We start from the raw sequence: 20,234 nt of genomic DNA on the forward strand, positions 1-20,234 counted from the left end.
TTAGGTAATCAATTATGACCACCCTAGACTACAACAGGCATTTATTACAATGACCTAGTCTCAGCGGGCCTGCTATGATTCACCACAAACAACCTACAACACAAACACTATTAATTGATCAACTAATCAAACATAATCACAACAGACAATTACCTCAATTATCTAAGTCTCAACGAGTATTTTGCTTCAGATACCTTGACTTCAATGGGAAATTACATCAATTGTCTAAGTCACAACAGGTCACTTTGATTCACTTACTCAAACTTTATCCTGTCCAAGCGAACAACTGACATCAAGTGTCATGCTTTGACTCAACCAAGGCAATTTAACCGATTGCACCATATTTTCCAATCAATTTTGATCAATTGTATAACATCAATCAAAAGCACACACTACATTTGCACTCTATCTCTTGCATGACCTAAGGGTACTCACTAGCCTCTCATTTATCCATTTTAACTCAGTTTTCTCCCATTCTTTCACCATTATTTCTAACTTCTTCTCTTCTACCTCCCCTCAATTTGTTTCTTTTTTTTGAGAGATCGCCCGATTTTTTGAATTTTTTTAGCCCATCTCTCGAGGGGGCATACCACCCACTAAATTAATATTTATGGGGCATATTTCTCATACCTATCTTTCTTTCTTTGAAACGACACGATAAACCGCACCATCTCAAAGAGGGGCAAATGTAGACACATAAATATGTCCACTTAATTAAATGAATATTTAGTATTTATTTGATTATTTAACCATCAGTCAACAATGAATTAAATTAATATTTAATTAATTCTTCCTCAAACCTCTTCTTCTATTTACTAAATAAACTATTCAATTTATTTAAATTAATTCATTAAACCATACTCTAACAATCAATTAAATGAATAAAGCATATTTGTTTAATTTAACCCCTTTCCTCATTTAAATAAATAAATAAATATTTATTTAAATCTCTAAACTCCCCCCCCCACTTGCATTCTCCTACAAATGCAAGTTGCACAATTTTTGTTGAAACAAATGAATTTTATTGTAATTAAAATCCTATTATTCTCTCAACCACCAAATGCACTTGCATCCTAAACCCCTTCTAGATTCTTCTAATCCATTCCAAATTAGCCTAATCACCCTCCTTAATTATTGTCACATTCCTAAGCAAAGAGAAGTCACTTCTCAAAGCCTCCAAGTTCTTTAAAAATCATTAAAGGCTTTATGTCTTCAACAAGTTAACCCCTAAAGTCTTCCAAACCTTTAATGGTTCTTACATAACCATTTGATGCTCTGTAAAATGGACAAGGTTAGACAAAAATCCTGTGGCCGTATAACATAAGAAACAAATACAAACATTAGTGTTAATCAACCAAAAACTAATCTAATCAAGCATATCAAAAGAGACACTAAAAATATGATAAAATATTTAACTATGGAAGTAAATACAACAAGGCATCTCCAAATGCCTTCTAACATGCTCTTAGCTCTTTCTCCTTTGTTCCTCTCCTCTCCAAGTTCCAAATTAGTGTAGCTCTCGGCAACTTTTTGCACTATGGATGCTTATGGAGGTTCAAGATTGTAGATGGTTAACTATGCTATGCAAGTGTAAAACAAACTAATTAGATATATTATGAAATGAACTAAGATTTATTTTAGTCCAAAATGACAATATATGTGATTCATGCTAAATGCTCTCTCTAAAATTTACTATAGATTAAATGCATACAAGTTTTTAGGATCTGGATTATGAAGAAATGGGCTCTATTTATAGGAAAAATGGAGCAATGGATAGTTGAGATTGAGTAATTTCAACAAGGGTCAGGATTGAATTATATTCAATCCATGTGATGGCTTTCAACCCAATCCTAGGATGATAAGTGTCAACATGAGAGGGGTTGAGAGGAGAGGGAATAAGCATTAAATGTTTAACATGATCTGAGAGTTAACTTGGGAGTTAAGGTCAAGGTTGAGTTGAGTGAATAAATTCTTTACTCAAAGAATAAAGTCTTTATCCAATGGATAAACTCTTGTGCAAAGGTAAAAGGGATAACCATGGTCAAAGTAATAAATGCTTGAGGAGACACATGAGTCACATGAGGGTTGAGCTAGGGGTTAACCATAAATGGTCATGTAAGAGCCATAAGTGGTTTGGAAGACTTTAGAGGTTAGATTGTTGAACACACCAAGCATTTAATGCTTTTCAAAGACTTTGAAGTCTTTGAGAAGTGACTCCAAGTTGCTTAGGAATGTGACAATAATTAGGGGATGAGTTAGGCTAATTGATTAGAATTAGATAGGTTCTAGAAGAATTTAGGAAGGGCGAGTGGGAGATGTAGGAAAATGCAAGTGGGGGGGGGGGGGGGAGAATAAATGATTTAAATAAATATTTTATTTAATTTATTTAAAAGAAGAAAGGGGATTAAATTGAATAAATAGAATTTATTCATTTAATTGATTGTGAATTTGGTTAAATGAATTAATTAAAATAAATTGAATAATTTATTTAATTAATAGGAGAATTTTTGAAGATGAATTAATTAAATATTAATTTAATTAACTGATAGCCAATGGATTTTTAATTAAATAAATAGCAAATATTCATTTAAATAAAATGGACAGATTTATGTGACTACATTTACCCCTCTTTGAGACGGTGCGGTTTATCACGTCATTTCAAAGAAAGAAAAATAGGTGTGAAGAAATGCCCCATAAAATGTTAATTTAACAGGTGGTATGCCCCCTCGAGAGATGGACCGAATTTTTTTGAAAAATTGGACGATCTCTCGAAAAAGAATGAAAATTGGCTGGGTGGTAGAAGAGAAGATTTTAGCAATACTAGTGAAAATAGAAGAAATCAGAGATAAAATGAAGAAATGGGAGGCTCGAAAAGTTCACGACGGTGAGCAGGGGAAAAATTAGGGTTACAGCGAAGGGTTTATATGGGGAGAAAGGGGTGAAAACAGGCTCATTTGCATTCGCGTCCATAGTGAAATCTTAGCTCTAGTTTTGACTTTTTGGAGGAGCAAGCAGCAGTCAGGATGCCGGTTCCCATATCAGAACACCGTTTAGAGCAAGTTCATCGATTCCAGTGGCCAGACGACTACAGACCAACAGTATGTGAATTTGAATTTTGTATTTTTGTGCATTTTTTATATGTTTTTAGCTAGGTCCAAGTTGAGTCAAGACAATAGCGCTCAAACTGTGTTTTGGCACTGTTGTTAACTTAATTAGCGCTATTGTGTCGTTATGGCGCTATTGCATAGTGTTTTTAGTGTTTTTGTCAAGTTTGGCACTATTGCATAACTGTTTTAGCACTTCTATTTTGTTAGCGCTATGGGGTGGTTGATTGAGCGCTTTTGTGGTGAGGTAGCGCTATTGTGTGGTTAATATAGCGCTATTGTTGTTTGAGCATGATTGCCTAGTTGATTGAGCATTTTTTTTAAGAGATTAGCGTTCTGGTGTGCAAGATAGTGCTTTTGTGTAGAAAAAATAGATGCCCCAGTTTGTTTGAACAAAAATCTCTTGATGCCAATGATGGATGGATGGAGAGATGAGGTGAGAGTTGTTTTGAACCATAGCAGCCCTGATGAGACTTAGGTCATTAGGATAAATGCCTGTTGAAGTCTAGGTGTGCCATGATTGCTTACTTGTTGAGACCCGAAGATACTTGATCAAAGTATATGTTGATAGTCTAGGTTTAAACTTAAGAAAGTTTGAAACAAAATAATTGATGATGACGGTTGATGCACTTGTGTAGGAGGATCTTCGCGTCTTATAGTTGTGTGATCGGTTGACAGAGGTCGAGGTTAATTGCATTGTAGTGACAGACTTGTACGATGTGATGTATATGTTCGTGATTCGAATGAATCACGGTTTGATTATAGCATTGGTAGAGCGGTGGCATAGTGAGACATGTACGTTTCACTTAGAGCAGGGAGAGATGACAGTGACTCTGGAGGATGTATGGTGCATCCTGCACATTCCCATCCGAGGAGAGCTGGTGAGCTATGACTGAGCGTGGGGGACCCTAGCAGTGCAGAGATTTTTTGAGGAGGAAGTCTATATTGATGAAGGATCGATAGCCTAGGAGGACATAGCCGCATTGTATGAGCCATTAGTAGCAGTGCTATAAGGGATTGTTGGGGGACTGCTATGTCCGGATAGGCGATCACATGGACTGGCCGTTGGGTGGGGGTAGGTGATCGAGTAGATGATTACAGAGGGGACCCAGTTTGCATGGGGATCGTGCGTTCTATCGCACCTATATCGAGATCTTCATGAGGTCACTTACCGAGGGAGGTGCTCATTGGGAGTCGGTACCACGTTACTGCATATTTGGGCATGGGAGCATCTACCTGTGACTCGACCAGTCAGTCTGTGATTCCGAGTAGTGGATCAGCCATATGTATATATGTATGGTGGTATGATGAGTCAACCCCACCTGGGGAAGTTAGAGTGGTGGCGGCAGGCATTGGATGACTTGGATACAGTGATCTGGAGGCCGTACATTGAGTGTGAGCCATGGGAGGATGATGCGGAGGCGTTGCCATATGTTTTTATGACTCGATTCCTCATTCGTAGGACAACCTACAATGTGGAGAGACAACTTCCGGGCAGGGTGTTGAGACAGTTTGGGCGGAGGCAAGGATTGCCTAGGGGTTCAGGAGAGTATGTCAGGGTGGTCCGAGAGAGGTACTTATGGGGGTCAATATTATTGTATGATCAGGCATTAGTAGAGTTTCACACACTTCAGGCGAGACCATGGCATATGAGGCTGGGGATGGTGGATGTTGGGGTGTCAGAGGAGTATACGTAGTATATTGCGGCTCATCTGATTCTTCGGATATCAAATCCGGTAGAGCCGACTCCAGATTTTGAGGAGGAGAGGAGACGAAGATGGAGGAGGAGAGGAGGTCGTGGAGTAGTAGGAGGATGGGGGAGAGGGGATATTGGTGATGGAGATGGTGGTGGTGGGGATGGAGGAGGAGGAGGGGGTGGTGGGTTTGGAGGAGGTGGCGGATTCAGAGGTGGAGGTGGGGGTGGTGGTCGATTACAGCGGAGAGGGAGAGGTGGGCAGCCATTGTGGCTATCTCAAGGACCATTGATGTAGGGAGGTATGAAATTAGGTGGCAGGGATGCAGGTGAGGGACAGGCACTGATGGATACAGAGGAGGGAGCCACTAGGGAGGCACCTATGGATATGGGGGAGGGAGCTACAGGTGGAGATCTGTAGGATCATATGATAGGATATTTGCAGACTCGCGTAGAGGATTTGGAGGTAGAGGTGGCGGCTAGAGATGTGCAGCTATTTGCGCAAGATTCAGAGCTTACTGTGGTGTTGCAGGAGAGGGATGAGGCCATGGAGAGATTTGTGGCATTGCGGGAGAGAGTACGGGTGGGAGTAGGAGTAGGAGCATAGGGTCCTACTAGAAATGTGATGAGGGAGATGCGATGAGAACAAGAGGAGATAGATTATTGGCGGAGGTTATATGAGCAGGCGGTGCCAGCTAGTCAGCGAGTACTTAGCTATTCACAGATACGGCGGGCAAGATCAGAGTGGTCTCAGAGGATGCAAAGCAGTGGTGGTGTGATGGTTCCTCCACGGAGAGATAGATTAGGTAGGGCGGGGACTAGTGGGGGAGCAGGTAGAGATGGGGGTGCAGCATCTGGTCAGAGTGGCATCTGAGAGAGCATTTTGTATGCATGTATTTTATCATTGTTATTTTGGACTGTCTTGGATGGCTCTTGGTAACCGATATTTTGGACATCATTGTACTCTGATACATGTATATTTGTGGCAATATGATATGATATATGAGGAGATCCCATATTTTGTGTTGTTGTGCTTTTTGATGACATGTATGGATGCTTATGCAGGATGATGATTTTATGGAATAGTTGTACTTTCTTTATGTATGTGTTTATGATATGAGTCCTATATGCATGTTTGTATGATGATTTATGCGTACACGATGTCTATATGCATGTTTTATGAATGTGATGCTAATGGTGTATATGCAGGTTTATATATGTGTGTATGATGTGTTGGTGATGTAATGCCTTATGTATGTAATGCCATGATGATTATGATGGTTGTTTGGATTTTGATGAGACAATGAGATAATGATATGCAATGTTTTTAGGATTTAATGCGGTAAATGAATGATTTATATGTGTAAATGCATCTAGATGTTGGTTAAACAAAAGTAACAAATGTAAAGTACAAGAATGTTGAAATGATGATTTCTAAATGACGTATACGGATAATAGATGAACCTATGTGGAAACAAATGGTTTGGTTTTATGAGTCTAAATGGTAAAAAATATGATGAAGTGATAATGATAATGCAACTCATGGGTAATTGCACCTTAATGTAATTAAAAAGTAGAATGAATGCCTTTTCGTAACAAATCGTAAATGAAATGAAATGAATGAGTATAAGGATATACTAAATGAATATAATGAATGCACTTAACTAATGGATAGATAAATAAATGTATGCAACTATGGGAATCCAAACAAATGTATGGAAAATAAGTTTAAATGATAATTAATGATGAGTTGTAAATGATATTAAATGAATGCATAGGAATAGCTAATACAATCAAGGACAATTTATCATATGAATGAATCTAAATGTCATGATTATGCAATGATGAAAATGATATAAAAAGACTAATGTTAATAAACTATATGTAATTTTATGCAACTAAATAATATGAAATGCACTCGGTGCAAATGCAACTAAATGTAATGATGATATGATCATGATAGACGAATGCAAGGTTGTTTAGACTTTGCATGATGCACTGATGATGTATCAGAGTATTGTATCACGATTGTATCCAAGACCAGCTTAATTTTCACATAACGGCTCATATTCAACTTTGTTCACACTTGCATACAAAACCACATATATGAATAATGAATGAGTAAATGGATGGGCGATATGGAACGAAATGCAATATAAACGGATGAGATGGAATGACGATCCATAGTGCTTTATTTTCATCATTGAGATTTTAAAATGTTGTAATAAAATGCAAGCAACTTGACATAATGATTCAAGATGGTCTAAGTCTGCCTTACATGGATTTTGATATATCAAGTTAATACAAGCAACTTGATATAATGGATCAAGTTGACCTGAATATTGCTTGCGAAACAGACAAGGATTATCTCCTTTCATGCATGACTTGGAACGTCCTCTTTGATCTTTTGCCAATCATATCCTAAGACAAGTGAATATCGTAGTTAGAGATAAACCATTATCGAGTTTGGATGAGGCAGTGGGAACCAAAGATGGACCATTGTATCTGTAGATAAACAACATATATAAAGAATAAAGAATATGGATCCTCGATAATGGTTCATGCTCATATGGTCGAGGTATACGTTGTAGTCAGCAAGTTGTAGTGATCTATGACTGTATTTCGCATAAGATCACGTAGCTTAGTGAACTTCCCACGTAGACACCATTAGTACATGCCCTAGAATTTCATCGGAATAATTCGCAGAAGATACACAAACAGTGTTGTAGGAACTTGGTATGAATAAATAACCCACAAATCAACCAAGTATTTGATAGCTTAAACAAAATTTTCTTGTCAAAGAAAATGTCATTTTGTCTTTATTTTTGGTAAGGAAGGATGCATCCTCGTTTAGACAATTTGTGTGTTTGATGTTGATTGTTTGGTTGATCAGATAAGTGGTCATCGTTGGAGTATTTCACAATGTTTGTTTGGTATCTGCTTTGAAAAAAGTATGTACAGGGCTTTGCCATGTTTTTGATTGATTTTTGATGTTTTATCATGTTTTTGGATTTTGATTGGTTTCCAATGTTTTTGGTATTTTGTGAGATAATTTTGAATGTTTTTGGATTTTGCGAGATAGTTTTCAATGTAGAACTCAGTGAATCACAAAACAATGTAGTATCCACTTCCATCAACTAGATTAAGGGCATTGCCCCCAGTTTAGACATGACTATGAAAAAGTGGGATGCCAGACACATGAAATACTATCCTTAGTTGCAGATCAATAACGAGCCATGGTTTGGATGAATGGATGTGTGCATGTAATGAATGTGATCGCAACAAGTCTGAAAGACAATGGAGCCATAGCCTTTACAAGTAGTTCTTGTTTTCCAGGTTTTCACCATCGTACTTACCCAAGGTGTCACCGGAGTGGTTGTTCACCATTTGGATACATGATTTTTCTTTACTATTTTTATTTTTGTATTTTCTTTAGGACATTTATCTGAATTTTTTTGGTGTGTTTTCCCGATATGCATGGGAGCCTGACGCTTTGTGCAGCTTATGTATAAAACCGTTTGAGGTGCATGATGTTGATCGGATCTGCTAGCGGTTCTCCTTCTGAAGTAGCCAACTGATATGCCCTGGACCCAAATACAACAATGATAACATATGGAACCAACCAATTTGATTCAAACTTTCCCTGATGTTCTCGGTTGGGCTGGTTACGAGGATTCTCTCGAAGAACAAGATCACCTACCTCGAATGTATGAGGTCTAACTCGATGATTATAGCTTCTGCTCATGCATTGCTGATAGGCCTTGAGGTGATTGTATGTAGCTTGTCATTTTTCATCAAGTAACTCTAAGTCCTGAAGATGTGACACTCTGTAGGCTTCGTCATCTATAAGATTATGCAAGGAAACCTGTAGAGATGGTATCTCGACCTCAATAGGAAGGATAGCTTCTGCACCATAAACTAGTGAGTAGGGAGTTGCGCCTATAGGGGCTCGAATGCTAGTTCGATATGCCCATAGTGTTGGATTCAATTGAACGTGCCAATCACGACCGACATCATTGACTGTCTTCTTGAGGATTCTCAATATGTTTTTGTTTGATGCTTCGGCCTAACCATTGCCTTATGGGTAATAGGGAGTGGAAAAGCGGTGTTGGATGTGAAATTTTTCACAGAGCTCACGAACATCTTGATTTTTGAAAGGAAGACCGTTATCTATGATGATGGACATGGGTACACCATATCGGCAGATGATGTAATTAAGGATGAATGAGGTGATCTTCTTGTCGATGACTTGGGTAAGTGGAACAACTTCGATCCACTTGGTGAAGTATTCGGTGGCGGTAATAATGAATTTGTGGTTGTTGGATGAAGATGGATGGATTTTACCCATAAGGTCAAGGCCCCATTGGCAAAAAGGCCATGGTGTTGTGATTGGTTGCAATTCTTGTGCTGGTGCATGTATCAAGTCTCCATGAACTTGGCATTTCTTGCACTTTCTGACAAAGTAGTAGGAGTCTTTTTCCATGAATGGCCAATAGTATCCAGTGCGCATGAGTTTCTTGGCTAGTGACAGACCGCTTGCATGAGTTCCACAAATTCCTTCATGTACCTCTTCCAAGGCCTTTGTTATCTCATCCTATTCCAGACATCAAAGGAGAGTACCATCAAGACTACGTCGGTATAGGGTTTCATCAATAATGGTATATCGAGTTGTTTGGTGAATGAAGGTTTTACGTTGGTTATTCGATTGGTTAGGAGGGAGTGTGTGATCATGGAGGTAGGTGTAGAACTCACCGTACCATGGGGATTTAGAACCGATATGGCGACATATCATCTCAGATTCGGGGATATCATAAGCGGGGATCCAAAGATGTTCTACCAAGAACTCCTAGTGTGTTGAATTCTGTGGAAGATCTAGGAGAGATGCAATGGTAGCCATAGCGTCATCAGCTCGATTCTGATCTCTTGGTATTTGCTCAAAGGTGATAGTAGTAAATGATGCCTTTAGACTATCCACCATTTGTTTGTACGCCATGAGTTTGTCATCTTTAGTCTGATATTCATCAGTTGCTTGTCGAATGACCAGTTGAGAGTCTCCATATACTTGCAGTTCTTGTAACTTCCATTGTATGGCTAGCCTGAGTCCTGTGATCAAGGCCTCATACTCAGCTATGTTGTTTGTGCATGGAAAGGTGAGCTTGAAAGACTTCGGGATGTTGTCACCTTGAGGTGTGATAAACAGAATGCCTGTCCCCGAGCCATGCTTAGTGTATGAACCATCAAAGTATAGTTTCCATGGTTGTGTTGTTGTGATCATGAATATCTCTTCATCTGGAAAATTGGAAATGAGAGGATGATTGCTTATGAGTGGTGCATCGGCCAACTGATCTGAAATGACTTGTCCTTTGATAGCTTTACGGTCCACATACTCGATGTCAAATTCACTTAGAATCATCACCCATTTGGCCAAGCGACCTATCAATGCTGCTTTGCTGAGTAAGTATTTGAGTGGATCAATCTTTGCAATGAGCTGTACTTTATGTGTCAACAGATAGTGTCTTAGCTTAGTGTCTGGCAAGACTACTGCTAGGCAAGTTCACTCAATAGGTGTGTAATTGAGTTCATAGCCAACCTATGTGCGAGAGATGTAGTAAACAACACGCTCTTTCCCTTCTGCATTGTGTTGTGCCAGTAGTACACCCAATGTTGTATTTGTTGCTGAGATATAGAGCAATAAAGGCCTATTTGGATTTGGTGGGATCAGTAATGGCATATTCATGAGATAATCTTTAAGCATTTGGAATGCTTGCTGGCATCTAGCATCCAACTAAAAGCAGATGTTTTTGTGTAACAGGTGTGTAAATGGGTGACACTTATCTACCAGTTGTGCAATGAATCTTCAGATAGATTGAAGCCGCCCTTGTAGTGTCCTTAGCTGGATGATGTTCTTTGGTGGTGACATGTCCATGATTTCCTTGACTTTTGCTAGGTTGACCTCAATACCTTTGCTTGAGATAATGTATCCTATAAGTTTCCCTAAGGTTACTCCAAAGACGCATTTCTTTGGGTTGAGTCGCACATGATATTTTTCTAGTCTATCAAAGATTTTCTCTAATATTTCCAGATGACCTTCTCTTGTGAGTGATTTCGCTAGTAAGTCATCAACATAATCTTCCATTATGGTATGCATCATGTCATGGAAGATGGTGGTCATTTCTTGTTGATAGGTCACTCCTAAATTCTTTAGACCAAAAGGCATTACATTCCATCCCATGGACATGTGAATGTCGTCTTATGTTGATCCTTTGATGCGATCTTTACCTGATTGTACCCTAAAAAGCCATCCATGAGGGAAAGCATGGCATGCCCTGCCGTTAGGTCCACTATTATGTCGATGTTTGGTAGGGGGAAGTCACCTTTAGGACATGCTTTATTCAGATCTCTGAAGTCAGTATAGATACAGATGCCCCCATTTGGTTTGCCGACAGACACAATATTGGATATCCAATCTGCATAGTCAATTGGTCTGATAAAACCAACATCTAGAAGTTTCTTAAGTTCTGCTTTGACTAGTATTGCAATTTGAGGATGCATCTTTTGAAGCTTCTGTTTGACAGGTTTGGCTCCTTCTGCGACGGTGAGGTGATGCATGACTAAATCAGGATCAAGCCTAGACACGTCTGCATATAACCATGCGAAGTTGATCTAACACTTCTGGAAGAACTCTACAAACTTAGGTTGTTCCTCTGGAGTTAAAAGAGATGCCAGATGTATGTGGTGAGGTGTTTGAGAAGTCCCCACATTGTATTCCTCAGTTTCCTCGATGAGAATCATTGATCATTCCTGATGTGTACTAGAAGGGAGAATGTCAAACCTTTCATCCTCCGACGCCTCAAAGAGGTTTCTACCATTGGATACGCTCTTTCTTTTTACTTTTGTGGGATCAAACAATGCCACAGTGTGGTTTTCACTGGAAGATCCATGTTTTATTTTTTATATTTTTGCAGCTGAAAGGTTTGGCATCCGCCCCAAAGTATGTTGCACTGTTAAGTTCAATGGCAAATCCAGCTTTGTGATCCCCGCTTGGTATGTTATTCTGTAGTTCCAAAAAGTCAATGATTGCCTCATCATTTTGGAAGTGGTCAAGACATGGGGGATTAGGTTGGTTCTATTCGATGAGTTCAAGATGGATAATGGGCATTACCTCATCGATTAGGTTAAGTTCATTAGATGTGTTAGTGAGGGTTAAGACATTATGGTGAAGATCGTTCATGGTACTCTCCCTATCAGAATTAGGCGTAGGATGTGACGTAGGGTCTGTGGAAGATGTTTCTAGCTCAGGAACCTAAGAGGTCTTTATCTGTGCTTCTCCGTAAATAGGGATGTCTTTGCGGGGTGGAGGTAGTGATGCGTCTTCCTCATCTGAAGTGTTAAGCTGTATGGAATCAAATTCCTACTCATGTAAGTCAATTTCTGAGTCACTTTCTAGTAACCAATTACTGTACCATACTGGGATATTCGTTGAGTTAAACGCTGCAGGTGTGATCAGTTGATGTACCTTTGTAGATGAAATGATTGGTGCTACAGGAAGGATTATGGGGATCAAGGGATCTGATACGGGGAGTATCAGTAGTGTTGTCTCTATTACTTCCGCTGGAATTGCCGGTGGTGTTGATACTATTGTGGGTGCTGATACAATTGTTGCTGCTAATGGTGCTTTTGATGTTATTGCTGTTGTTGATGGGGTTACTGGTTTGTTTGGTGGGATGATTGGTGTTGTGGATGGTTTTGCTGGGATTTTTAGCCTCGATAGGGCAGTTGCCATGGTGTTTGATGCTACTTTTATAATCAAAGGTGACCTCTTTGTAATAGGTTGATATAGAGGTTGGTTGGGTTTTCCTTTGAATCTAAGCTTAGGAAGAATCTCCTTTTGAAAGCCTAGGCCAGTGTTATCTTTGGGCTTTAATTCTGGCTGCAGCGGTTTATGTTGTCCTTGCTTGCAAGGTCCTAGAGCACTTTGACCATCATAACCCATTCTTTGCATAATGATAAGGCCTTTGCCATACTGATCTATGGGAAGCTTAGCTTGCAGAATAGCGGTGATGATAGGATCTTTATAGATCCATTCCGCTAAGTCCTCATCTCTGGTCTCTTCTTCTTGACTCTTTCCAAGGATGAATGACATCAAAGTACATGTTGGCTTGATCAGTGGTTGTTGAAGTAACCGTTGAGGTTTGCCATGTGTTCTAGGAGAAGTGGGCATTTGTCCAACACAAAAGAGTTGGCTGAGATTGTATTCCCCAGGACCTTCCTCTGCTATTTTCATCTTGAGCTTCTCTTGCTTTGGTATAGTGGTGTTTGAACTGGAAAGAGAGGTTGGACTTACGTATGATGTGAAGGAGATGGCTTCTCTATTGTTGGGAACAATAATCTCTGGTTGATGACTGATATTATGACATAATGCAAAGGGGTTTGCATCGCCCATGATTGTGATTTCTACACCATTATGTGGGAACTTGATACACTGATGGTAGGTGGATGGGACGACTTGCATGGTGTGTACCCAAGGTCTTCCTAATAATAAATTTTATGGCAGAGGAAGTTCCAGAACTTGATAGATGATGTGTTTCACCATAGGGCCTACTCGAATTGGTAGCACCAAAGCTCCTTTGGATGAACGCTCTGCATCATCATAGATTTGATTGTGATCTTCTTGCGAGGATCCACTGATTCAATTGCATATCCCAAAGTTGTGACTAATTGTAGTGTACAAATATTCAGGCCTACTCCATTATTGATCAAGACTCGCTTGATCCTATGTTGGTTGATAAACCCTTCAATGTGGAGTGAGGCGTTGTGAGGTTGCTGGAAGGAGGAGTTGTCACTTCAGAAAAAGTGAGACAAGGTGATGACCCTATATTTCCAACCATGGCTTGGAACTGATATTTAGGTTTGCAGGGACTGATGCCTCTTGGAGAGCTTGATCCAAGATTGTTTTATGGGATGGAGATAGGCGCAATAGCTCTAAGATAGATATTAGTGCGAGTGTTTTGTCTAACTGTTCCACAAGGTTATACTACTTTGGGATAGATGGGGTGCCTTGTGGAGCTGCTTTTATGGTAATCTTGCTGCAGCGTGTAACAACATTGCAAGTGCAGCTAGGATTTTTGATGGTTATAGTTGCAATATGTTCACTGGCATCATATAGGTGATTTACAGTGTAATTATACGCGGCTTGCATATAATCAGTAGTATCTGTGTTTCTCCCTAAAGTGGAAGGACCCCTTTGATCTTGTGATGGAAATGGATTTTTAAACATGAGATGATCATTGTTTATTGTCTTTGGATCATGTCCTTCGATTTCGATTTCACCTCGATCAATAAGATCCTGAATAAGATCTTTCAATCTATGACAATTTCTTGTCTTATGTCCTTTCCCTTGATGGAAGTCGCAATGTTCAATATCCCTCCACCATGAAGGTTTGACTTGAGGTTCATAATTTGATGTTTTGGGTAAGGTCACCAGATTTTGAGAAACCAACTGTCATAACACTGTTTCGATGGGTTCCCCTAAGGGAGTGTATGTTCGTTTTGGTTTAAAATTTTGTTGACGTTGTCTGGGTTCCTCTTGAGATGTGTTGCATCCTTGATTTGGAGGAGCAATTGTGTTATTCTTGGGTGGGGGGTTTTGTCCTACAAATTGAACCACATGTTGTGCACTTTTGATAGTTCTTGCATCCACAACCCCGTCAATGATGAAGTTTTTGTTTTTGTTCCAGAAGTTAGGCTTGTCACTATTGAAGCGGGGATGAGGGCCATCCTTTGGTTCATTGTAGATTTTGATAAGCCCTTTCTTGATGAGAGCCCGCTCACATTTCAAGCCTTTTGTGATCATGTCATTGAAAGAATCTGTGTCTTTCACATCTAAGTGAAATTCTATTTCTTCGTTTAAGTTAGAAATAAATATTTCCACTAGTTCGTGTTTAGGTAACTGAAGAGAACGTCTGCTAGACATTTGACGCCATCATTGCAGAAAGATTGAAAATAGCTCACCTAGTTTTTGTTTAGTGTTACATAGATCAGCCATTGTGATATCACATTCAATATTGTGTGAGTAATGTGCCAAGAACTTCTGGATGAGTTCTTCAAATGTCCTAATGCCACCTGGTAACTAGGAAAACCATTATGTGGTTGTTCCTCCCTAGCTTTGGGGAAAGAGGCACATTAGGTACGTATCCTCGTATGCCACTTCGAGGCAAGCTGAATGGAATTCTCGAACATGATCATGAGGATCTCGTTTTCCTCTATATTTTTCAAACTTGGGTGTTTCGAACCCTCATGGAAAAGGTGGCTTATGAAGGTTCCTATCAAAGGGATAGGGACAAATGTCATTGAGTGAAAATTGATTAGTTCTTACACCACTATGAAGTTGTTGGGCGAGATTTTTGACTTGTTGCCACAACATGTCTATTTCATTTGGAGGAGGAGGAGGTGGGGGATTACCTTGATGAAAGTTATGTCTAATGTGTTCTTCACCTCTTTCATCCTCATTACGACTTTGGCATTTTGATACTTGTCTTAGTTGTGCAAAATCAAAGTCAGGGGGTAGTTTAGCTCCTTCTTGAGCAAGTCTTAAAAAGTGAGCATTAGCATTACTCTTGAGTATCTCATCAAAAAGTCTATTGAAGAGAGGGTTGTGTTGTGCCCTTTCTATTGCCGCAGGAGTAGGAGTGCCTGGATTTTCATCCTTTACATTTCCTCCAAGGGCTTCTTGGAATTCATTGATATTTTCCTCCTCTTCCTCTTCAATTTCTTGTTGTCTAGATCTTGATCTAGTATGAGCCATTTTGTTTATAAGTTTTTGTTGAAGTTTGATGAAAATGATAATGAGTTGGTGATGGAATGAAAGATTGATGTTTGGTGGAATGTTTTGCATACGGATCCTTAGCACTAAAGGTAGATGCTACCAAAAGTTCTATCTTGAATTGCTTTGTTGTGTTTTGACAAAGTGTGATGTGATAAGGTGTAGAGGAAACTAAGATGTGTTACAGACTCAACTACCTAGTAATGAGAGGATACCCTCAGAGACTAGTTTTAACCTGCATAGAAATGTCTCTTAGGATGAGTTTATCCTAGATGTAGAGACACTCTAAAAAGTGATGTATTGTGTTTGATTCAAGCAATTTTGAAAATAGAACTTAGGACAAAAACCTTTTGATGTTTTGAGAGTTGGAAGTGGATTTGATGAGATATGGATACAATAATGGATGAGATGTGAACTTCAGTAAAAGCTTTGTGTCACATATGGGACAAATTCTTCCTCTTCTCTTTCGAGAGTTGGTGGTTCTTCCTGAGCTATGTTATATGTGATGCAAATGTCGGGAAAGAAATCAGGATTGATTTTGCCTCCTTTGTTCTTGTGATAACTCAAAGCTCGATATTGCATAAAAGCTCTATGGTTCAATGACTCTTGATCAAATTCATTTGATTTCCTTTGAAGGTAAAGACACATGCGATGTAAGAAGGTTCTATGAGAGACAAAGATTTGTCTATTAAGATAGAAGAATTTCCTCCTTTTGATAAAAGCCTTTGAGCTTAATGGTCTTTTCTTCAAGTTGATGTGTTGATGAAGATTCTTCTTTCTCAAGATGTGAAGAATGGTCATATAGTTTTCTCTTTGTTTTAAATCTTTTTGAAAATGTTTGTGTTGGATGAATACTTGTTTTGGATTTTAGATTTATGATGTTTCTTTGACAAGAAAACAAAGCAAGCACACAAACACAAGAATGTTGCCTCAAAAGGCACAAGTAAGTATGGGTCTAGATCAACCCAATCTTTTGAACTTTTTATGACCCTTTCCATAAAATGTGTTTTAGTTGTTTTCCAAAGCCTGAAGTCGGCTCAATTTGCACTGGTCTTGACTCAAAAACGAAAAAAACTTCAAGCACTTTTTATCCCTATGGTCAAATGGTCATTTGCAATAATTTCAGCCCACATCTTGATATTTCTTCGACTTTGGTACTACATACCTTATGAATCCCGTCGTGGCAGGTAAGGATGTAATATACTAAGTCTTGCACAAGCATAACAAATAGATGATCCTTATGATGGGAGAGTCACCACTTTTATCGGGCTACAAGTAACCTTTCAAAAACCTATGTTTCTACTCAAGGAAATATGTATGGTGAGTATCTTGGGAGCAAAACCATCTATGCTCTTGCACTGAACTTCTCACAAATATCCTCAATCAATAGAACGAGTGGGATACTACTTAAAAGTGTTTAGTAATTTTTGATGTTTTTGGACATAAGTTCATTCTGCAGTGACTCACTTAAGAGCCTTGTAACTTGTGGTGGGGCCCATTTGTCCTTTCGGCAAGTTACACTATAGGAACAACTATACCCAAGGCTATAGCTTTCGCTCTCACCTAATTTCTATAGCGGCTAGAAGGATTTACCGCATGAGGTCATTCCCAAGAGTGATGTGTCTCTTGGTAGGCCTCTCTTAAAAAGATAAACTTGAGTGTTACTAACACTTTTCTCTTGCACCTAGGACCACGAAAGCCAAGGGAGAGGATAGTGTGTGTTAGAAGTAGGACCACTCGACCAAACTCTTTTGCACAAGTGTGCCAAACACAAAATACACTTGTTCTTTTTAACTTGTCATTGCAAATGATTTTCTATATAATTGGAGATGTTGCTCCAACAACCATGATGTTCTTTTTAACTTCAAAGGCAATATGTTTGAGTAAACTAGAATTTGAAATCCTGGTCAATTTAATGAAAAACACGTTTGGGTGAAGTAAAATCGTTTTGCAACAAAGAGTGACACAAATTGATTGTTCTTTTTACTTTCCCAAAAATTGAAGTGTGGATTGTGATTTTTAAGTTTGATGAAAAAAAGAAAAATTTGTTTTGTTTTGTTTTAAGCACCAAAATAAAGTGTATCCCTAACTTGCAATGAAAGCAAATTTGTGTTGTTGATTTTTAGAGCACCAAAACAAAATGGATCCTAACTTGCAAGAAATGAAATTTGTGTTGTTGAGTTTTAGAGCACCAAAACAAAATGGATCCCGACTTGCAAGGAATGAAATTTGTGTTGTTGAGTTTTAGAGCACCAAATGAAAGTTTTTGATTTTAAGTAACAAAGGGGTTATTTTAAAACTTGCACATGAAGCAAAAAGTTAGTAAAATCTGACCATATGGTGGGCTTCCACAAGCCTAAGAAAATTTATTTTATTGATTACATGGCATTTTTTACAACATTCTGTTACAATAGTGCTACTCTGTGTGCAAACAGAAGCGCTACTTAACACAAACGCACTAAAATAACGACAAAAGTGCTAAACTAAAAATTTTAACAACAAAAACAAGTGCGCTAAAACATGGACAAACGAACTACTTAAGACTCAAAAGCACTAATATACGAACAATAGTGCTAAATTTGAGACAATAGCACTATTATATTTACAATAGTGCTAGAATATCAAATTGCAATAGTGCTAAAGTGCAAGCAAAAGCGCCAAAGTGCGACCTGTGTGTCAAGCTAAACAGTCAAAAGTTAGTTTTGAAAACAAAAAAAGTTGTTGGGTGTTGGATTCACATCGAGTTCACCAAACGATGCTCTGCAAAATGGACAAGGTTAGACAAAAATCCTATGGTCGTATAACACAAGAAACAAAGACAAACGTTAGTGTTAATCAACCAAAAACTAATCTAAGCAGGCATATCAAAAGAGACACTAAAAACATGATAAAATATTTAACTATGGAAGTAAATACAACAAGGCATCTCCAAATGCCTTCTAACATGCTCTTAACTCTTTCTCGTTTGTTCCTCTCCTCTCCAAGTTCCAAATTAGTGTAGCTCTCAGCAGCTTTTTGCACTATGGATTCTTATGGAGGTTCAAGATTGTAGATGATTAACTATGCTATGCAAGTGTAAAACAAACTAATTAGATATATTATGAAATGAACTAAGATTTATTTTAGTCCAAAATGACAATATATGTGATTCATGCTAAATGCTCTCTCTAAAATTTACTATAGACTAAATGCATACAAGTTTTTCAGGATCTGGATTATGAAGAAATGGGCTCTATTTATAGGAAAAATGGAGCAATGGATGGTTAAGATTGATTAATCTCAACAAGGGTCGGGATTGAATGATATTCAATCCATGTGATGGCTTTCAACCCAATTCCAAGATGACAAGTGCCAACATGAGAGGGGTTGAGAGGAGAGGGAATAAGCATTAAATGCTTGACATGGCCTGAGAGATAACTTGGGAGTTAAGGTCAAGGTTGGGTTGAGTGAATAAATTCTTTATTCAAAGAATAAAGCCTTTATCTAATGGATAAACTCTTGTGCAAAGGTAAAAGGGATAACCATGGTCAAAGCAATAAATGCTCGAGGAGACACATGAGTCACAGGAGGGTTGAGCTAGGGGCTAACCATAAATGGTCATGTAAGAGCCATAAGTGGTTAGGAAGACTTTAGAGGTTAGATTGTTGAACACACCAAGCATTTAATGCTTTTCAAAGACTTTGAAGTCTTTGAGAAGTGACTCCAAGTTGCTTAGGAATGTGACAATAATTAGGGGATGGATTAGGCTAATTGATTAGGATTAGATAGGTTCTAGAAGAATTTAGGAAGGGCAAGTGGGAGACGTAGGAAAATGCAAGTGGGGGGGAATAAATGATTTAAATAAATGTTTTATTTGATTTTTTTAAAAGAAGAAAGGGGATTAAATTGAATAAATAGAATTTATTCATTTAATTGATTGTGAATTTGGTTAAATGAATTAATTAAAATAAATTGAATAATTTATTTAATTAATAGGAGAATGTTTGAAGATGAATTAATTAAATATTACATTAATTAACTAACGGCTAGTGGATTTTTAAAAATAAATAGCAAATATTCATTTAAATAAAATGGACAGATTTATGTGACTACACCATTTATGGCTCTTCCATAGACATTAATGTTTAGTTCAACTTGCCCACATGGTTAGAGGCTTTCCCTCTAACTCAACCCCCATTTAACTCATGGGTCTCTTCAAGCATTTATTGTTTTGACCATGGTTATCCCCACTAACTCTTGCACAAGAGTTTGTCGATTGGATAAAGGCATTATTCATTGGATAAAAGCTTTATTCACTAACTCAAGCCTAACCAAACCCTCCCAAGGTAACCTTCATGTCATCTCAAGCATTTAATGCTTCTTTCCTCTCCTCTCAAGCCATCTCATGTTGACATTTGTCATCCTGGGATTGGGTTGAAATCCCTCACATGGATCACAAACCCATCAATCCTGGACCTTGTTGAGATTACTCAATCTCAACCATCCATTTCTCCATTTTTCCTATAAATAGAGCCCATTCCTTCTTCAAAAGGATCCAGAAATCTTTATACATCAAACTTATAGTCATTTTAAGAGAGAGCATTTAGGAGTATTTGCTTTGTTATTTTACTAAAAT

Source organism: Cryptomeria japonica, chromosome 4 (genome assembly GCF_030272615.1).
Source record: "Cryptomeria japonica chromosome 4, Sugi_1.0, whole genome shotgun sequence".
In the NCBI taxonomy this organism is placed as follows: domain Eukaryota; kingdom Viridiplantae; phylum Streptophyta; class Pinopsida; order Cupressales; family Cupressaceae; genus Cryptomeria; species Cryptomeria japonica.